Genomic DNA, 23004 nt, shown 5'->3' on the forward strand with positions numbered 1-23004 from the left:
CTGGACTCCAAATCCAAAATAGGTAGTGGCAGTCAGGAGCTAAAGTCCGGTTTAGGAAAGGAGATTAAAAGTACTCCACGAAGAGAGTCAGGTTCACTGCATGAAGCAGGGGTAGGGTTGGAGGGCTGTGAGGCTGGACATAAAATAATGCAAAAAAACTGCTATAGATCCACTGCCTAGGGCTACCTCTTCAGAGCAAAGATTCTAGATAAAAGAAGGAAAAAGATAGCTCTACCACCAGGAATTGCATCAAATCACTTGCTGCCTAAGTGACTAGATATGTACTAACTGCAATTACTGTGGGACAAGAGTCTAGAGAGCTACTTAGAGACAACTGCAAAACTATTATACAGGGAAAGCTAAAATTGAACAGGAAGACATAACAATCTTCAGTGTGTATCAAGATAATGAAGCAAATACCAATAGAACTGAAAGTAAAAATAAACAAGTTCACAATTACAGCTAGAGAACACAACACTCCTTTCTCAATAACTGATAGACCAACAAAACAAAATACTGTTAACAATACAAAACATCTGAATACTACTAATAACTTGAACTGGTGTTTATAAAACATACTTCTCAACAACATTAGAATACACATTTTTTTCTAGTATGTATAGAGTATTGACCAAAATAGACCATATTCTAGGCCAAAAACATATCTCAATAGGTTTAAAAGAATTAAAGTAATACAAAATATGTTATCTTACTATGGCAAGAAATTAAGCTGGAAAATCTCCAAGTATTTGAGAAATACACAACACACTTTAAATAACTGTAGTAATAGGTCAAAGAGAAAGTTACAAGGGAAATTAGAAAATATTCTGAATTCAATAAAAATTAAAATGGAATATACAAAAAAGATATAATGTAACTAATGCAGCGCTCAGAAGGAAATCTACATAATTAAATGTTTATAAGAGAAAGAAGAAAGGTCTTAAATCAATGATCTAAGCTCCTACCTTAAGGTGCCAGAAAAAGATGATAAAATTAAACCCAGGGATCCCTGGGTGGTGCAGCGGTTTGGCGCCTGCCTTTGGCCCAGGGCGCGATCCTGGAGACCCAGGATCGAATCCCACATCAGGCTCCCGGTGCATGGAGCCTGCTTCTCCCTCTGCCTGTGTCTCTGCTTCTCTCTCTCTCTCTGTGACTATCATAAATAAATAAATAAATAAATAAATAAATAAATAAATAAATAAATAAATAAATAAATAAATATTAAAAAATAAATAAATAAAATTAAACCCAAAGCGAGAAAAGATATAATAAAAATATGAGCAGAAATCAGTGAAATAAAATGCAGGAAAAAAAGATAAAGAAAACCAATGAGACCCAAATCTGGATTTTTAAGAAAAGATTTTAGGTACTTATTTAGAGAGAGAGAGCAAGAGCAAGAGCAAGAGCGCACATGTGCATTCATCCAAGCAATGGGGAGGAGCAGAGGGAGAGAATCCCCAGCAGACTCTGCATGGAGCCCAACCCAGGCTTGATCCCATGACCCTGAGATCATGATATGAGCTGAAATCAAGAGCTGGATGCTTAATTGACTGAGACACCTAGGCATCCCCCAAATCTGGATCTTAAGATAAGCAAATCTGATAAACCTGTCACCAAACTTATCAAGAAAAGAAGATAAAATATCAGGATTGAATCAAAGAACATCACAACAGACCATATAGGCTTTAAAGGTTTATAGTAAGTGAATATTATGAATATGCCCATATATTCAATAACTGAGATGAAATGGATGAATTCCTGCAAAGACACAAGCTACCAAAGCTTATTCAAAAGGAACAGATAACTTGAATTCTTGTACCTATGAAATAAATTTAATCATAGTTAAAACTTCCAGCAAAGAAAACACCAGGCACAGATGGCTTCACTGACAAAATTCTACAAAATATTTAAGAAAGAATATTAACACTATACAAACATTTTTAGAAAAGAGAAACAAAAACTCACAAACTCATTTTATGAGGCTAGTGCTATCCCAGTATTAAAATGAGAAAGACACTGCAAGAAAATTATAAATCAATATCCCACATGAACAGATACAAAAATCATCAACAAAATATTAGCAAATGAAATCCACCAATGTATAAAGAAGATAATACATTATAACCAAGTGAGATTTATCCCAGAAATTCAAGGCTGGTTAAACATTAAAAAACAAAAAAACAGCAAATATAATGGACACACTAAATGACAAAAATCACATAAATTTTTCAACAGATGCAGAAAAAGAATGAGAAAGGAAAAAAAGAAAAATTAAAAAGTAATATAGATTGGAAGAGAATACATATGGGGTGCCTTGTGGCTCAGTTGGTTAGGTGTCTGCTTTTAGTTCAGGTCATGACCCAGGATCCTGGGATCGAGCCCCACATCAGGCTCCCTGCTCAGGGTCTGCTTCTCCCTTTCTCCCTCTGCCTCTCCCCCGTGCCCCACCCTGCTCATGTTCCCTCTCTCTCAAATAAATAAAATCTTAAAAAAAAAAAGGAAGAGAAAATATACACTGTGTCTCAAGACAACATGATTGTTTTTAATCTACAAAAGAACTACTAGAAGTAATAAGTTGATTAGCAAGTTTGCAGAATACAGGTCAATATATCAAAATCCCATGTACTTCTATATCTAGCAATGAACAATTGAAAATTGAAAAAAAAATTAAAGTACTATTTATAACAGGACTGAGATACATGAAATCCTTAAGTACAAATGTAACAAAAATATGAGCAGGATTTACACGTAGAAAAATACAAAACACCAACTTCTGAAAGAAATCAAATAAGACTTAAATAAATGAGATATACTGGTTCATGAATAGAAAGACTCAATATTATTAAGATGTCAATCCTATTCAAATGGTCCTACACATTTCACACGACAATCAAAATACCAGCAGAATTTTTTTCTATAGTTCAACAAGCTTATCCTAATATTTATATAAAAAGGCAAAGAAACTACAATAGCCAAAATAACTGAAAAGATCAATGTTGCAGGACCCACACAACCTGATTTTCAAGACTTCCTATAAAGTGACAGGAATCAAGACAATATGATACTGAGAAAGGACAGACACATAAATCAATGGAAAATAACACAGAATCCAGAAGTAGAGTCTGCCTATATGATTAACTCATTTTCCACAAAAGTGTAAAACCAATTCAATAGAGAAAGGATAGTCTTATCAATAAATGCTGCTAGAACAATTGACACTCATATGCCAAAATTCAAACAAAAGAAATTCATACCTTACATTATATACAAAAGTTAGCTCAAATGAATCAAAAGCTTAAACAGAAAACAAACCTATAAAATGTCTAGAAAAAACATACATGAAAATCTCTGTGATCTTGGATTAGTCAAAAATTTCTTAGATATCACACTAAAAGCATGATCCATAAAGGAAAGAAAACCAATAAAGTCAATGTTACCAAAATTTAAAACTTCTACTTTTGAAAAACCGTTGAAAGAATGAAATGACAATCCAGACTGAGAAAAAAATTTACAAAACACATATTTGGTAAGAGATATATACCTGGAGTATTATAATGAACTCTCAAAATCCAATATGAGAAAATAAAAAAACCTACTACAAAAATGGGCAAAAGATTTTAACAGATACCTCACCAAAAAAGGTATTTGAATGGCCAAAAAGGCTCTTAAGAATATGTTCAACATTATTAGTCATTAGGGAAGTGCAAATTAAAACCACAATGAGATACCCACTATACATTTATTAAAATGGCTAAAATTAAAGAAATGAAACAAAAATTAAAAAAAAAAAAAAGACAGCAAAAGCAAAAAACCTAAAAATACCAAGTAGTGATTAGGATGTGGAGTAACAGGAACTTTCACATGTTGCTGGTGGGAAAGCAAAATGGTGTACGACTTTGGAAAACAGCTTGGCAAGTTAAATATACACTTTCCATGTGACTTAGCAATTTCACTTCTTGGTATTTACCCAAGAGAAATAAGAACTAATATTCACACAGAAATCTGTGACTATTTATCACAGTTTTCTTAATAAATTGCCAAAAATAGAAAAAATGGAAACACTCCAAATGTACTTTCAGCTGATGAATTTAACTGTATTACATCTATATAAAAGAATACTAGTGGTGCCTATAGGTAGCTTAATAAGTAAAGCATGTGGTTCTTAATCTCAGGATTGTGAATTCAAGCCCTATGTTGGGCTTGGAGCCTACTTAAAAAAATAAAATTAAGAAAAAGAATATTCTTGAGCAGTTAAAAGAATCTCACTAGTGATACATACAAGATAGATGAATATCATACATCATGCTAAGCAAAAGAAAGCAGACTCAAAAGGCTGCCTATATCTCTTTTTCAGGAAATGACAGAACTATTAGATACAAAACAATCAACAGTATATAATTGACATATAAGGCATTCTATATCCAACAACAACAGAATACATTTTTTTTACATAATCACCAAGATAAGCCATAAGATTAACAAATTTAAAAGAATTGCTGTTACCCAGAGTATGACCATATGGAACCAAGGTATAAATCAGTAACAAAAAGATAACAATTTAGGAAAATTCCTAAATACTTGGAAATTAAACTTCTAAATAATCTGTAAGTCAAAGAGGAAGATTCACATGAAATACTTTTTTAAGAGCAATGAACTGAATGAAAATTGAAATATAACATATCAAAACATGTGGGATGCCAACAGTGCTGTGAATGAAATTTAAAGCACTAAGTGTTTATTAGGAAAGATCTCAAATCAACAATCTACATTGCTACCTTAAAAACTAGAAAAAGAAGAGAAAGTCAAGCAAAAGGAAGGAAATAATAAAGATAGTGGAAATCAGAACGGCATATTTTAAAAAGGAAAATACCACTGAAAACTACAAAACATTGCTGAAAGAAATTAAACACAAATAAATGAAAATAGATTCCATGTTCATGGATTAAAATACTTAATATTATCAAGAAGTTATACTATTCAAAGTAATATACAGATTCAATGCAATTATTATCAAAATTTCAACAGCATTTTTTTTTGCAGAAAAACAAAAAATCATTCTCAAATTCGAATGAAAGGTCAAAGGACCCTGAATAGCCAAAAAATTTTGAAAAGGAAGAATGAAGTTGGAAGACTCACTCCCTTACTTCAAAACATGTTACAAAGCTACAGTAATCAAAACAGTTTGGTACTGGCATTAAATATAGACATATAGACCAATGCAACACAGCAGGCCAGAAATAAAACCACATGTACATGGTCAAATGATCTTCAATAAAGGTGCCAAGACCACTCAATAGAAAAAGGACAGTTTCTTTAACAAACAGTGCCAGGAAATTTGAATACCCACATGCAATAAAGTGAAAGTAGATACTTATCTTAACCCTATACAAAAATTAAGTAAAAATACATTAAAGACTTACATGTACAATCCAAAACTATAAAATTGCTAGAATGAGAAAAGTTTCATTGACATTGGCTTTGCCAATTATTTCTTGGATATTACACCAAAAGCACAGGCAACAAAAGCAAGACAAATGGGACTATATCAAACTTAAACATTTGTGCACATCAAAGGCTACGATGAACAGAGAAAAAGACAACCTACATAATATTGGGAGAAAATACTTGCAAATCATATATCTGAGTTAATATGCAAAATATATAAGCAATCCCTTCAGCAATGTGTCAAAAAATTTAAAAAGATTGATTTAAAAATAGGCAAAGGATTTGAATAGACATTTTTTCCAAAGATGGCATACAAATGGCCAACAAACATATGAAAAGATGTTTAACATCACTGCTCATCAAAGAAATACAAATCAAAACAACAATGAAATACGTCACATCCATTAGGATGGTTACATCAAAAAATAAATAACCACCCCCCCGCCACACACACACACACAAAATAAGTGTTGGCTGGTGGAGAAGTTGGAATTGCTGGTGTGACTAAAATGATAAACCACTATGGACATAAACAGTAGAGTGATTCTTCAAAAATTAAAAAGAAAATTACCATAGGATCCAGCAATCCCATTTCTAGGATTCAAAGAATTGAAAAGCTGGATCTTGAAGTGGTATCTGCATACCCATATTCACAGAATTATTCATAATAGCCATGAAGTAGAAGCAACCCAAATGTCTGTTGATGGATGAATGGTTAAAAAAAAAAAAAAAAGTGGTCTATACATACAAAATATCCAACTTTTTAAAAAAAGTAAATCCTGTCACATGCTACAATATGGATGAGCTAAGAGGACATTATGCTAAGTGAAATAGTCACAAAACACAAATATTGTATGATTTTACTTATATAAGGTCTCTAGAATAGTCAAATTCACAGAGACAGAAAGTAGAATAATTGAAAAGTGATCCCATGGGGTTGGAGGGAGTGGGTAATAGGGAGGAGATATTTAATGGGTATGGAGTTTCAGTTTTATAAAATGAAAAATGTTGGAGATTTGCTGTACAACAATGTAATGTATATTTTAACATTACCAAACTGCACTTTAAGATGATTAAGATAGTAGATTTAAAAAAAAAAGGATAGATTTTACATTATGTACATTTTATCACAATTTTTAAAAAAGGTTAAGATGGTAAATTATGTTATGTGTATTTTACTACAATGAAAATTTAAAAGAATTTTTAAGTGACCAAAAAGAATTAATACTAATTATACACAATCTTTTCCAGAAAACAGAAGAGGAGGGAACACTTACCAACTTATTTTAGGAAGCCAGTGTTAGTTACCCTGATACTAAAAGCACATAAAATACAGGTTTTTTTTTTTTTTTAAAGAATACTACATTCTAATCTCTCATAACCTAAAACACAAAAATCCTCAACAAAATATTAGCAAACCAAATCCAACAATGTATAAAAAGAAATATACACCATGATAAAGAGTAATTTATTCTACATATGTAATGCCAGCTCAATGTTTGAAAATCAATATAGCTCCCATATCAATAAGTTAACAAAAAGAAATCATATTGACACAGAAAAAGCATTTGGAAAAAATCTGACATCCATTTATGATAAAAATCCTCAGCATGTTAGAAATAGAGAGGAACTGCTTCAACTGATAAAAGGCATCTATGAAAAATCCACAGCTAACATTATACTTAGTGGTAAAAGACTGAATGCTTTTCCCTAAGACTGGGAGGAAAGCAAGGATGTCCACTCTTACCACTCGTATGCAACACAGTACTGGAAGTTCTAGCCACTGCAATAAGGTAAGAAAAAGAAAAAGGTCACATAGATTGGAAAGGCATAAATAAAATTTCTGTATTTTCAAATGACATGAAATATTCAGGTGTAAATCTAATGAAAGATTTATAAGACTTGTATGTTGAAAATTACAAAATGCCGATGGAAGAAATTAAAAAGGCCTAAATAAATGAGGAGACATACTGTGTTCATGCATTGGAAGATCCAATATAGTAAATACGTCAATCTTCCCCAAACTGATCTATAGGTTTAATGAAATTCCTATCAAAATCTCAGCAAGATTTTTTGTAGACAGAGACAAGCTTAGTCTAAAATATATATAGAAGGGCAAAGGTCCTAGGATAACTCAAATATTCTTGAAGAATAAAGTTGAAAGAATCATTCTATAGGATATGAAAGCTTATTATATAGGTATAAAACAATGTGTACTTGTGAGACCACAGACACATAAGTCACTGATATAGAATAGAAAACCCAGATATATATCCACACAAATATACTCCAAATTTTGTTAAAAGGTACAAAGCAATGGAATGAGGCAAGACAGGTTTTTCAACAAATACTGCTGTAAAACTAGACAACTGAAGGTCAAAAAAATGAACTTTAGCTTAAACTTTTCATCTGGCACAAAAATTAACTCTAAATGGATTACAGATTTAAATGTACAATGTAAAACTACAAAACTTTTAGAAAAAAATACTAGAAAATCTTCTGTATCTAGGCAAAGAGTTCTTGACACTTAAAGTACAATTCATAAAAGGAAAAATTGGTAAACAGATCCCATCAAAATTAAAAATTTTTGTTCTATATGAAATCATATGAAAAAACAAAAAGACAAGCCTCATACTAACAGAAAATATTTGCAAACCATATATCCAACAAAGAACTAGTATCTAGAATATACAAAGAGCTTTAAAACTCAATAGTAAGGAAAGAATCCACTCAAAACCATGGGCAAAAACCACAGAGATATTTCACTAGAGGTTTTACAGATACAAATAAGCACCTGAAAACATATTCAAGATCTTTAACCATCAGGGAAATGAAAAGTAAAATCATGAGATAGTATAAACCTATTAGAATGGCTAAAACATAAAAATATACCAAATGCCAAATGCTAGCAAGAGAATGCTGTAGAAAAACTGGATCACCCATTTATTGCTCATGGGAATGTAAAATGGTATGGCCATTTTAAAAAAGAGTATGGTAGTTTCTTATAAAACTAAATATGCAATTACCATACTGCTCAGCTATTTGTACTCCTGGGTATTTATCCCAGAGGAATGAAAACTTCTATCCAAAAAAAAATCTATACAAGAATATTCATATGTATGTCATTTGTAATAATCCAAACTAGAATCAATCCAGCTGTTCCTCAAGAAGTGAATGGTTAAGTAAACTGTGATACATATATAGCACATAAGCAATAAAAAGGCTTATTTGCTAATAAGCAATAATAAGGCACAAACTACTGATACATGTAACAATTTAGGTGACTCTCCACGAATTATGCTAAGTGGAAAAGGAACAATCCCAAAAGGTTATATGCTGTATGATTCCATTTACATAACATTTAATAATAAATTTATTTTTTATTGGTGTTCAAATTGCCAACATACAGAATAACACCCAGTGCTCATCCTGTCAAGTGCCCACCTCAGTGCCCACCACCCAGTCACCCCCACCCCCCCGCCCTCCTCCCCTTCCACCACCCCTAGTTCGTTTCCCAGAGTTAGGAGTCTCTCATGTTCTGTCTCCCTTTCTGATATTTCCCACTTATTTTTTCTACATAACTTTTTTGAGATGGCAAAATTTTATAAATGATAAGATTAGGGGTAGCTAGGGGATAAAGATGGGAGTAGGGGAGCTGGCAGCAAGCTGAGTGTGGTGATAAAGGGCAATCTAAGAGATCCTTGGTGATAGAACTGTTCACTGTTTTGACCACAGTAGTGGATACGTAAACCTCCACATGCAATAAAATGTAGAGAACTAAATTATACACACGCACACACACACACGCATACATGTGTACAAGTAAAGCTGGAGAAGTCTGAATAATCCTGATTGTGATGCTGTACTAGAGTTCTGTAAAATTTTACTATTGCAGGAAAATGGGTAAAGTGTACATGGGATCTGGCTGTATTATTTCTTACAACTTCATGTAAATCTATAATTATCTCAATAAAATCTTCAATTAAAACAAAAGGTTATACTATATGATTCCACTTATATGAGATTCTGGAAAAGTGAAAACTATAAGGGCAGAAAACAGATTAGTGGTTGCCAGACAATGGAGTCAGGGAAAGAGTTTTTTTGGGTGATAGAACTGCTATATATTCTGATTGTGTCAGTACTTACAGAATTGTAGTTTTGTTAAAACTCAGAAATGTATACTTAAAATTGGTAAAAACTTACTCTATGTCAATTTATACCTCAATAACCCTGACTTTAAATAAAGAATACTACTAAAAAGATCATCATTTTTTTAAAGCAGGACCAATCAAAAAAATAAAAAAGAGAGTGAGAAAGAGAAAGGCAGAAGTAAACATTATTAGGAATGAAAAAGGAGATGACTATTGATACAGCACTTTTCTTTGATCAAAAAGATCAAATATATATATAGAGAGAGAGAGAAAGAGAGAACAGAGAGACATATAGAGATAGATATGAAGGTAAAAATATAATGAGGGCATTACTGGAGGTTATTGAACATCTGTTAAGTGAAAAAAGCAAGATGTGTATTGTTTTGTGACCGTGTACAGAAATTATGCACTGAATAGCAATGGTACCCTATAACAAGATATTAGTGTCAGTAGTTGCCTAGGGACCGAATATCTGACTAGGTCCTAAGGATAAAAATAGGAAGACGATTTGGTTTACTATCTAAATCATTTCAAAAATTTTCAGTTGGGTTCCGTATGGAAGTATTACCTAGTCCAAATGAAGATTAAATAGGATAAAATATTTGAAAAACTTAAACAGCTACTCCAAAATCATAAGAATATTATGAATGACTATAAAATTTTAAAACTAAATTACAGTTACTTTAATAGAAAAATATAAAACTACCAATCCAATTCATTTTATGGAGCTAATTAACCTTCAATAACAAAACTAGAAAGAACGGTAGAAAAGAAAATTACAAAGCAACGAAATGTTTAAATATGAAACATTTTGGGATGGAAACATCCCAAAGACATAACATTAAATCCTGCAGTGTTGAAAAAGACACGTAATATTTTACAACCAAGCTGAATATTCCAGGAATGCAAAGATGGTTCACTATCTGAAAAGTGTATCCCTCAAATTCAGTTTAACGTGTCAAAACAGCATGTTCATCTCAATACAGAAAGAACATTCTATAGGAGATCAATACTTGGTCATAATTTTCTTAGAAAAACAGAGGTAGTAACTACTTTAACCTGATATGAAGGACAACTATGAAAAATCGACAGCAAAAGTCACGTTTCACATCACACTTCAAACTGAAACTTGGAAGTAGTCCCTTTAAAGTGAGAAACAAGATAAAGATGTCCTCTTTTACTGTTCACCTGTAATATTACAGGTGAGGAGGACTGTCTACATAAAAACTCAAAAGAAAGTAAAGATGAACTGCTTTATACATAGGCAAGACTGATGGATATGCGATCAACATGCAAAACTACACAGCATTCTTATACATCAACAAGAATTAGAAAGCAGTGACAGAAAAAAATGATTTCATTTAAAATAGCAACAAAATGTGTAAGATGCCTAGAAACAAAATTTAACAAATATGTGTAAGGCCTTTGAGAGACCATTACAAACACTGGTGAAGGACATATAAAATACGCTGAATTAAATGGGACGATATCCTATGTTCACAGATAAGAAGACGAAATAGCATCAAACCGTCCATTCTCCCAAATTAGTGAATTCAGTGCAATCAGAATCCAAGTTACAGGGCAGCTCTGGTGGCTCAGCGGTTTAGCGCCGCCTTCAGCCCAGGGCATGATCCTGGAGACCCGGGATCAAGTCCCACATCACGCTCCCCACATGGAGCCTGCTTCTCCCTCTGCCTGTGTCTCTGCCTCTCTCTCTCTGTGTCTCTCATGAATAAATAAATAAAATCTTAAAAAAAAAAAAAAAAGAATCCAAGTTATAGCAGGATTTTTTGTGGTTCTTGGTAAGCCAACCCTAAAATCCACAGGGAAAAGGGCTACAATCTCTACAGTAACCTGAAAAATAATTAGGTGTAGAAACTTACCCTTATTGGGAATTCAGACTTACTGCAATTTAGCAATGTTATTTCTCAATTTTGTAATGGTACAGGAAGGGACACATATACCAATGGAACAGAAAAGGGGAGGCAGAACCACACATGCATATAAAAAAATGAGGCAAATGACACAGGTGGTATTAAAGATCAGTGGAGAACACCAATCATACCTTAGATCTCTATTCGATACCATACACAAAGATAGACTCCAGGCAGATCAAAGACACAAATGTGAAAACACATTTAGAAAAAAATCCAGATTATTTTAAGTAATCTTTGGAAAGGAAGAGATTTTGTTAAATAAGATGGAATAAGAATAAACCATAGAGTTGATATATTTAATATACATAATATACATAGATTGGTACGTTTAACATTAAAATTTTGAAACTTCTTTTCAACAAAATACAAAGTGAAAACTCAAACTGAAAATCAGCTACAGACTGAGAAGAAACTGCAATGCATATTGACAAAGAATCATAAAGTCCCACTTTATATTTTAATGGACATATAAAATATAGTAAGTAGTAAAGATACACATCAAATTCTTACCAGGAGTCACTTTGTGGCATATATAGGACTGAGAACAGGAGCGAAAAAACTAATCCAACTTTATCTGCAATGTTATTTCTTTTAATAAATAAATGAAGTAAATAGCAAAATATTAGTCATCAGTTCTGAATAATGTGAAAATAAATATTTATTTTATTATTCTCAGTATTTTTTCTAAGCCTAAAGAATGAAACAAAAACAAAAAAGATAAAACTGGCCCCTGCCCTGGCCAAAACAAAAGTTGAGACAGCAAAGATAATTTCCCCCAAGACCATGATGTGGGAGGGCTGGTTCTTTTTCTTTCCTTTGCAGGTATATGCAAATTCTCATATATAACTCCAATCAAGATTAGGAAGGTAGCCTATCTTCTCCTGGGCTGGGAAAGTGGCAAGAAGTCAAAATAAAGTCCAAGGTAATTGGAATGACAAAGGTTGTAAGCGACAGGGAAAGCTAACATTTCAGGGGCTCTCCGGTGCGCCAAGGAGAAAGCCCCTTTTGTTTCTCATGAGACTGGAAGCTGAATGTGAGGAGTGCTGTGTCACGGCCCTTGTCAGAGGATGATGGAGCCTGGCAATATGGAGAACCCCAGGAGACTCATGTCCAATGTAGGAATGTTCCTTCACAACAGCAGGTCCTCTGTCTAGAAGGAATATGAGGTAACAGACACAGTACACTAGGATTTCTCCAGCATCCAAGACAAAGTAAGCCTTCATTGAGGTGGTGTCTGAATACAAGCCACTGCCCTGCTCTCACAATAATGTGAAGATACAATCAGCAGTATTTAGAAAAGCTATTAGTCTTAAGGAGGAAAAAAACGTACTCTCCATATTTTAAAAAGCCTACCATTAATGACAATCCAATAAGCATCTGAGGAATGCCTAATATTATCCTTGACATCACAAATAAGGATTTCCCAGGGCATAGTTTAGGGCCTCCTTGGGACAAATAGAAAGTGAGGTACAGAAGGAGAGTTTAAAAGTAAAGGAAAGGCTTTAAAAAAAAACTATTTCTGGCTTTGCCTCTCCATCTCTGACAACAGTGTTTCCTCCCAGCAAACAATTATTCTCTGGAGCAATGCCTCTTCTAAGTCTTTATGAAAAACAAAATTTTAAAGTCTGAAAAAAAGAGACACCCCAAATCAGTGAATATACTTCCTCCCTAGTACCATCAAAAACAAAAAGAAACATCTTCCACAAATGGTGTTGGGAAAATTGGGCAGCTTATATGCAAAAGAATGAAACTGGACCAATTTCTTGCACCATACACAAAAATAAATTCAAAATGGATTAAAGACGTAAATGTGAGATATGAAACCATAAAACTCCCAGAAGAGAGCACAGGCAGTAATGTCTCTGACATCAGCCATAGATTGGCCCCCTAAGGGCAAGGGAAATAAAAGCAAAAATAAACTATTGGAACTACATCAAAATAAAAAAGCTTCTGCACAGCAAAGGAAACAATCAACAAAACCAAAAGGCAACTATGGAATGGGAGAAGATACTTGCAAATGACTTATCTGATAAAAAGTTAGTATCCAAAATATGTAAAGAACCATAAAATGCAATACCCCAAAAGCACATAATCCAATTTAAAAATGGGCAGAAGACATGAACAGACATATCTCCAAAGAAGACATCCAGATGGCCAACAGACATGAAAAGATGCTCAACATCACTCATCATCAGGGAAGTGCAAATCAAAACTACAATGAGGTATCACCTCACAGCTGTCAGAATGGCTAAAGTCAAAAACACAAGAGACAACAGGTGTTGGTGAGAATGTGGAGATAAAGGAACACTCAGGCACTGTTGGTGGGAATGCAAACTGGTGCAGCTACTCTGGAACATGTAGGGAGATTCTTCAAAAAGTTAAAAGTAGAACTACCCTAAGATCCAGCAATCATGCTACTGGGTACTTACCCAAAGAATACAAAAATACTAATTCAAAGGGGATACACGCACCCCGATGTTTATAGCAGCATTATCAACAATAGCCAAATTACATAAACACCCCAAGTATCCATTGACTGATGAATGGATAAAGATGTGGTATGTATACCCAATGGAATATTATTCGGCCATAAAAAAGAATGAAATCTTGCCATATGCAACAACATGGATAGAGCCAGAGAGGATAATGCTAAGTGAAATAAGTCAGAGAAAGATCCATGATTTCACTCATATGTGGAGGTTAAGAAACAAAACGAAGGAGAAAAGGGGAAAAATAGTGAGAAAAACCAAGAAACAGACTTAATTATAGAGAACAATCTGATGATTACCAGAGGGGAGGTGAGTGGTAGGATGGGTGAAATAGGTGATGGGGATTAAAAGAGTGCACGCCTAAAACAAAGGGTTGTGGAAGGGGTGATGGGGTGACTGAGTGACAGGCACTGAGGAGGGCACTTGATGGGATGAGCACTGGGTGCCATCTATATGTTGGCAAATTGGATTTAAATTTGAAAATGTAAAAATAAACAAAAAATAAATTTTTTTTTAAAAAGTGCATGCCTAGTGAGGAGCATCAGGTGATTAAATACTTAAAAAGAAAAGAAACAGCTAAATCTCAAAAGATACATGGTATGTTGATTTCTAAAGGAAAAGTTACATGGCTTTTCTTTTTGTCTGTCTTTAAAACTTAATGGAGGAAGACTGGTATTAGTTCAGTACTAAATAAGCAAATTAATTCACTCTCAGAGGAAATTAAGAGATAAACCAAATACAACATAAAGGAAAAACTGATAAACATAGGCAACATGGACAGACATTTGATAAATGGCAAGGTAAAAATGATAGATTTATAATCGTGGAGGTTTCTTTCCCTCTAAAAATGATACTCTTCTATCCCTAGAGAAATCAGGGCTACTAATATCAGAAAATTGAGAACTTCAGTGTGTTTTCTAGGGACTATTTCAAATTCTAAGGAAATTCAGCCCTAATGTGTGTACCTGTGTAAAAGGACACAGACTGCCTCCAACACATACTTCCTTTACACCAAAGTATCTGTTATTACGGAGGGCTCTCTCAGATTCTCCCTCTAAATATAACCCAAAATCTGGCTGAGGAACTTCCCTACTTGAAGCCTTTCGATGATTCCTCATTGTATACAAGAAAAAGTCCTCTTCTCCTGGCAGGGCATACAAGGGTCTCTAAGGGCCTGCCTTGGGCTTCCACCCCCCGCCTCCCCTCCAAGCGCTATCTGCTACTACTTCCTTCCCACGTACTATGTTTCACGAAGTCCTATTAAACTGCTGCAGTTCACTACACATAAAGAATTCTTTCCTACCACTGTGCCTTTACTTCCCATGTATTCCCTTCTGTCTGGAATATTCTCCCCTCACCTTCATCATCAGGTTGACTCAATCATTCTCTAGAAAGTACCACCTCTTCCAGGAGAGCTCAGTAACCCTGCTTCGTGTTCCATGATCATAATGTGAAGGTTCAGTCATTTTATTGAACACTTGCTATTTTGTCAGGCACCACTCTAGGCATTGAGGGTACAGCGAAGTATAAAACAGAGTTTTATAAAAGTATAAAACTTTTACAGAGTTTGCAGTATGGCAGGGGGAAGCCAAGAGTATATAAGCAAGGCCAGGTAGGTATTGCTAAATAAGAAACATACAGGTAGGTTAAGAGAACTTGTAGGAGGCCGAGCTGTGCTGTTTGAGATAGGCTGGTTCTCCAATCAGCCATCCCCAAAGGAGAGAACCATGGAGCTAACCTGGTACGTTCCAAAGAGGGAAAACAGTACAGAGGCCTGAGGTGGGAGAGTGCTTGACGTGTTTCAGGAACAGCACAGAGGTTTTTGTTTTTTAAATAAACTTGAGTGTTTTTTTTTTTTTTTTAAGATTTTATTTGTTTATTCATGACACAGAGAGAGAGAGAGGCAGAGACACAGGCAAAGAGAGAAGCAGGCTCCATGCAGGGAGCCCGACGTGGGACTCGATCCCAGGTCTCCAGGATCACACCCTGGGTCGAAGACGGTGCTATAAACCGCTGAGCCATCGAGAGATCTCCTAAACTTGAGTTCTCATAAATTGGCTGCTATGTGGAGAATAAACTAGGGGGCAAGAGTAAATTCAGGGAGAACATACAGGAGGGAGACATGATGAAGACTTCAACTGAATTAAATGGTATAAGAAATAGCCATTACAAATTCTCTCTGTATTTTTGAAGCAGTACTGAAAGAAAACAAAACAAAACAAAAAAAACGAATGGACTAGATGTGGCTTGTGGGAGAAAGAAGTCAGGGATGACTCTGAGGTTTCTGTCCCTAGCACCTGGAAAAATGGACTGATGGAAAATCCACAGAGGAGAAGGAGTGGCAGTAGAGGAGGGGCCCGGGGAAGGTAGGAGAGGCTATCAAGAGTTCGGTTTCACACACATCAGGTTTAAACACCCAGGTGGAGATGTCAAGGAGGCTTTTGGAAATACAAGGCTGGAATGGAGGGGCAGATCAGAGCTCTAGGTATAAATCTGGCAGTGATTAGAACAGAAGGCATGTAGAGCCACAGGACTGTATAAAAGTATGCAAGGGATGAGTACAGAAGAGAAGAGATCCAAGGACCAAATCCTTTGGTAACTTTATTGCTAGAGGTTGGGAACATGAAGAGAATCCAGCAAAGGAAATACGTCTCAGGCTAAGCCCAGACAGCAAGCTTCTTGAGAGCAGACACTACCTTTTTGTCTTTTTTTGTCTCCAGCTTCTGGTCCAGTGTTTTTTGGTTCATAGGAAGTATTCAGTAAATAAATTAAACTGTTGTTTGAAACCCAGCTAGAGTCCAGAGTTATTTCCTAGAAGTTCCTTCCATACAATATGATGGCCCAGCAACTGAAATATAACCAGCCCAGTGAGGACATCTTTTCAACTACTTGCAGCACACACTGAACTTATTTTGAAATCGCACACCACTGCTACGCAAGCCACAAAAAGACAAGGCACAGATGAAGTCTTTAAAAGAAAGAGTCCATTGATTGGAAAAGTAAACATGATGATGTTTAAAGGCCAAGAATCAGGAACAGAGATTTTTCACCTTCTGTTATTTCACAAAGTAAATAAACATGAAACACATAAGAGATTGCTCAGTTTTTTGTGTCAGTCCATTATTACCATACACATCTACAGTAGAGAGGCCAGACTTTCAGCTCTGTCAGTAGAAAACAATAAGAGGATAATTGAGCACCTGTAAGAAATTATAAAACTCTTAATTAAGTACATCTCCCTTTTGCCCTCTAAACACTTTATTCTGTTCATCAGAAAAAAATGGAAATGATTCAGGTAACTGAAACCTATATTTTATTCTGAGGTAGAAAAACAATATGTAAATTCCTAAATCACCTTTAAAAAGTCTTCTGTTGCTAAAATGCCTAATCACATGGAAACAGATGTGTGTGAGTAATCCAACTGACTCACAAAATAACTTTGCTACCATAAAGGACATTCAGCTGATCATAACGGCTTTTTATTCATGTCCTCAAAAGACATACCGGTTAACTTTTCTTATGTCTAAGTTGAGTAGAGGTATTATGTGTTTAATGTCACAAGACAAGAAAATGGAAGGGAAGGAAAAGCTCAGGGAACCTAACAACTGGAAAAGGATGTTGTGGAAGTTAGAATTCACAGGAAAATCAAGTTAAGCACTGATTTAAAAAAAATCCATGGTCAAATGAAGAGGAATGTTTCCTCTAAAGTAAGTGGATACCTCCATCCTACCTGAAACTAGAGCTCTCAAATGGGGTTCTGTATGAATCACTGAATTATCCAGAGTCAAATTTTTACCTTTTACGTTTAACTATGCACTGTGCTAATCACTGTTCATTGGTATTTTAGGAAGAGATTATGCATGTAATTTGGAAGACAATATAGTAAACACTCTGTTTATATATCAATATTCGTAATTCATAGTAAATTCATTTTAATACAAATACCTCTAAGCTTATTCACCATTCCATCTTGATACCAGCATGAATGCTATTATAGTTCTTGTTTAAGTGCCTAACAGTTCCTGACATCTCACAATGGCTCAAAAAGTATTTAATACATACACTGATAATTCTACCAGAGGATTTACTAGGGAAAAAAGGGGGAAGGCACGTTGGTGACTCAGGTGGTTAAGTGTCCACTCTTGATTTCATCTCAGGTCATGATCTCAAGGTCGTGAGATAGAGCCCTTCACCCCCACCCCCGCAGTCAGGCTCTACACTCAGTGGAGAGTCTGCTTGAGATTCTCTCTTCCTCTGCCCCTCTCCTCACTTGCACATGCTTGCTCTCTCTAAATAAATAAATACAATCTTAATAAAAAAATAAATTTTAAACAAACAAAAAACTACTGGGGACAGGTATTATAGTGGATATATGTTAACTCTGCTGTCCAGCATCTGAATGCCCTTTGAACTGAGAGAAACCCAAGACAGACGAGAAGTGGGAACTACTTTCCACTATAGAAGCTAAAGAGAAGTAAATGTTCTCTTTCTTCTTTCCCTAAAAGCCATGTTCTGGAAAGGTAACAAAGATACCTAACCATAACTAGAACTGCAAAGACACAAGGTCTATCAGAGATTAGGCACAGCAGATATAGCAGAATCAAAAACTCAAAGCACGGCTGTAAATGTTGGAGAGCAATAGAGTCTAGGAGCATGTGATGACTGGCATCAGAAGCAACCTGTCTGCAGAGTAAGACACAGAAATCTTGGCTGTGCCTAGCTTTCCATCAATCCCTCCCAAGCCTAATTCTCTAATCTTGTCAATTCTGTGAGCCACACAGTACTCATTATTCTTTTACTAACTTCCTACCTTACTTAATAGTTTGGCCAGAGTTAGTTTTTATTGGGTGCACTAAGAAATCGGCACCAGGGAGATCACCAGCACCAATCCCTCAGGTTATTATGGGCAATTTGAAATTGGTCTGGCCTAGCAGGGCCCAGTGAGTGTCATATTAGTGTTCATGGAAGGGATTTTGCAAAGGCTTTGACATGGAGCAGTGACATAACTAATGACCACGTGTGGTCCCATGGAAAGCTCTAGGTGATTGAGAGAGTGCTGCCAAGAACAAAACAATGTGAAGGGCAGGAAGAATGCAAGACTATGAGGTAGAGCATCTGCTATTCTAAAGTCATAAGACAGCCCAAATCAAGAGAATACTAAGGCTGAATACCTATGAACGAGGCTCAAAGCACAGACTAAAACCCAGGTACTTTTAAGAAAAGGCCTTTTTCTCTCTTACAACAATAAAGCTGAGGTAGCTATAAAAGCAATGCACAGTTTGATGCTCCAGATTGCTGAATTACAGGTCAGTTAAATCTGTATCCATACTGGGACTATTATATGAAAGTCGAAGCCCTGACTGGAAAGGTAGGGGAAGGATGTGGAGAATTAACTGGGTGGAGGTTTACCTAAGGGCAGACTCTGAGGGATGGGAACATTCTGAATCCCTAATCCTCACTTAGGCCCCTTTGTGAGCTGTTCTAAGGAGACTTCCTCTCTTACTTGAGAAGGCAGTAAAACCCCCCTAAGGGAATTATCTTACAAGTATAAATGCATTGCCACCTGCCTCATCCTTCCATACATACACGCTGCTCCCCTACCAACATATCACAGCATGTTCTGTGGGGTTGACCACAAAAACAAGAGAATTACAAGCATTTGGTCATTTATATGTACAAAAATATAGAAAATTAGTACAGGAATAGATTCTGAGGGTGCTGACCAAGGAAGGAGAAGCAATGTTAGATCTCACTGATTTTATTGATATAAGTACATTACCAGAAATTCTGAACTCAAAAAGCTACTCAGTGACTGGGAGTGGTTTTAAATTTTTATCTAGTTAGATGATTAGAAATTGGACTCATGGTGGTCTATAGCAAAAACAAGCTGAAATGCCACATATTTGGGGGGGGTAATATAGAAAGAGAAGATAAAACACTTCAGGACACAGGAATCATGGAAATTATTGTCACTCATTATCTCTTCACCCATTTGCCATCCACAACTCTAGAAGGACCCTGAAGACACTTCCTTTTCTAAGGCTTTGAAAAATATATTAGTGGGCAGAACACTCACATCTTTAAAAAATATTTTATAGGTCAGATATTATAATCAGTTTTCCCATTTTAATTTCAAGAAGAATGGAAGAGACTAAGCAGTGACATTTAACCACTAGTGAATGGTAAAGTAGGCATAATTACACACATGGGCAGCAAGGCCACTATTAAAATAGTTTGAATCTTTTACAGTAGCTAATTGGTCACAGTCTTTAGGATTAGAATAAATAGGTTATATCATTTCAGGGGAAAGAAATGTGTTTTCATTTGTAAAAGGACTACATGAGGATAGATGAGAATAATTTTTTTTACATATACAACTATGGGGAAAAGGTATATGTATAGATCTTGGATAGTCAAAATGGCAGACCAGAATAGATGCTCTTTTTGCTGAATTGTTCCTATTTGGGGAAACATCCCAAGATCAAGGTAAGCAAAAGTCTACCTCTCACTCTAGAAGCCAAAGTGGAACAGATAATCAATCTCTCTATCTCTCTGAAAACAAATATGAGCATACACCCTAAACATAGCCAATCAATTGGTCAGACACAGATTTCTGATTCTTGGGAAATGAGGCAAAAGTGGGTGAAAGATTATTTCCAGCACAGCCCATGGCACAGCTGCAAAAGTCCAATGGTGAAGTCTGATATTATGGTGTTTAGTGAGGACAGTGCCAGCAGAGACACATGAGGCCAACTCTAAGGTGGAACTTTGGCTGTCCTTGCTGCCTCTGGTTCCTATCTATACTTGGTTCCTCAGCTTGCCTAATAATTCTTATAGTTTCTCAATATCCTTCCAATAAATTCATCCTGTGATTGAAGATGATTTCTGTGACCTGCATTCAAGAATACAGACTATTGCAGAGGCCTGGATGCACGTTGGGATGATTATGCTACAAGACAGAAAACAATGTACTGCATATGTGTGTGTGTGTATATATATATATACACATACATATATATACACACATACACACACACACACATACATACACACTACTTTCCATTGCAGACTGGAGATTAAATAAACTATGATGCACTTATATTTAAGTATATTTAATATTTACTTCTCCCATTAACAAGTGAGATTGCATCAAAGGAAACTCTGATTAGTTTCTTTAGCTAACTTTAAGAAGGCCATCTTCAAAATTCTTAATTTGTCTAATGTATTTTAAATAGGCTTTAAAATACTAACAAAACCAAAAAATCTTTTTATATAGTACTGGTTAAGGGATCCCTGAGTGGCTCAGCAGTTTGGCGACTGCCTTCGGTCCAGGGCATGATCCTGGAGACCCGGGATCGAGTCCCACATCAAGCTCCCTGCATGGAGCCTGCTTCTCCCTTTGCCTATGTCTCTGCCTCTCTCTCTCTCTCTCTTTCTCTTTATCTCTCATGAATAAATAAAATCTTAAAAAAAAAAAAAAAAGTACTGGTTAAGCCTTACCGAATGTTAATCCCCTCAAAGCCTGTAAATAATAGAAAACTCTGGGGGAAAATTAGGTAGGTTTAGGAAGAACGAATTAGAATTGCAGAAATTTTTAACCAGAAGGACCACCTGATTTCACTCACATATAGTCCTAACTTGCATCCTACTTGTGTAATGTGATTTCATATTTGTTAAAGTCATCAAGGAAAGCATATGCATTTTTGGTAAGTGGTCTAGTTACCAACACCTAGAAACCAGTTTTGGGGGATATTTTTCTTCTTGTATATTTACCTACAGCATACCTATTACATTTCCTTTTACATTTACAGAGTATTAAATGTAACTCTTTCCCAACCCTCATACACTGTTGGTGGGAAGGTAAATTGGTGCAGCCTCTGAGGGAAATGAAGAATAGAACTACCATATAATCCAGCTATTCCACTTTTGGATATTTATCCAAAGAATACAAAAACATTCAAAAATATATATGTACCCCTATGCTTACTGCAGCGTTATTTACAATAGCCAAGATATGGAAGCAACTCAAGTGTCCATCCATAGATGAATGGATAAAGATGCACATGCACATACGCGCGCGCGCACACGCACACACACACACACACACACACACACGAATATTACTCGGCCATAAAAAAGGATGAGATCTTGCCATTTGCAACAACATGGATGGACCTAGAGGATAATATACTAAATGAAGTAAATAAGATAAAGACAGATGCCATATGACTTCATTTACAAGTGGCATCTAAAAACCAAAACAAACAAGCAAAAAGCAGAATCAGAGAACTAGTGGTTGTGGAGGGAAGGGAGCTGGGAGATGAGCAAAATGGGTGAAGGGGAATGGGAGATACAAGCTTCCAGTGGTGGCATGAATAAAAGGTACAGCACAGGGAATACAATGAATGGTATTCTAATAGTGTTGTGTGGTTAACTACACTTGTGGTGAACATAGCACAGTATAAGAAACTTGTTGAATCACCATGTTGTACACATGAAACTAATGTGACATTGTGTGCCAACTATACTCAAATAAAAGAATAAATGAATATAAAATATAGTAGTTCCTCCTCAAACCATGTATATTAACTCTTTATATACTTAAAGATAATTACTAGTTCAGGCCTCAGCATTTCTCTTCACATTCGACCATCCTAATTCCTTTAGCATCTTCTCAAGAGTCTGTTTTCTAGTCCTTTCCTCATATTCTCTGAACCTAAGGCATATTTGCCAAATCTTCCAAACTGCAGAACTTAGTATATCCTGAAAGCAGACCAATGTGAAAGAAGAGACCAGCTTTTGAGGTAGGTGAAGATGTGCCCCTGGAGAAGAGGATTGAACAGGAATCAATGATATGGAGTATGGAGTGGAAGCAGTCAATTACTTACCCAACCATTCTTAATACAAGTGCAAGGCTAGAAGAAATACACTGTGGAAAATGAGATAAAATGGGTTTGCTTTGTGTTTCTTCCCTTTTTTTTT

General features: G+C 35.5%; 1 protein-coding gene across 8 annotated transcripts in view; it reads right to left on the bottom strand.

The window, feature by feature from the left end:
- TBCEL (tubulin folding cofactor E like) overlaps positions 1-23004 on the bottom strand; it is a 73078-nt gene that overhangs the window by 12436 nt on the left and 37638 nt on the right. The window lies entirely within an intron of this gene.

Source organism: Canis lupus, chromosome 5 (assembly GCF_003254725.2).
Source record: "Canis lupus dingo isolate Sandy chromosome 5, ASM325472v2, whole genome shotgun sequence".
NCBI classification, from domain to species: Eukaryota; Metazoa; Chordata; class Mammalia; order Carnivora; family Canidae; genus Canis; species Canis lupus.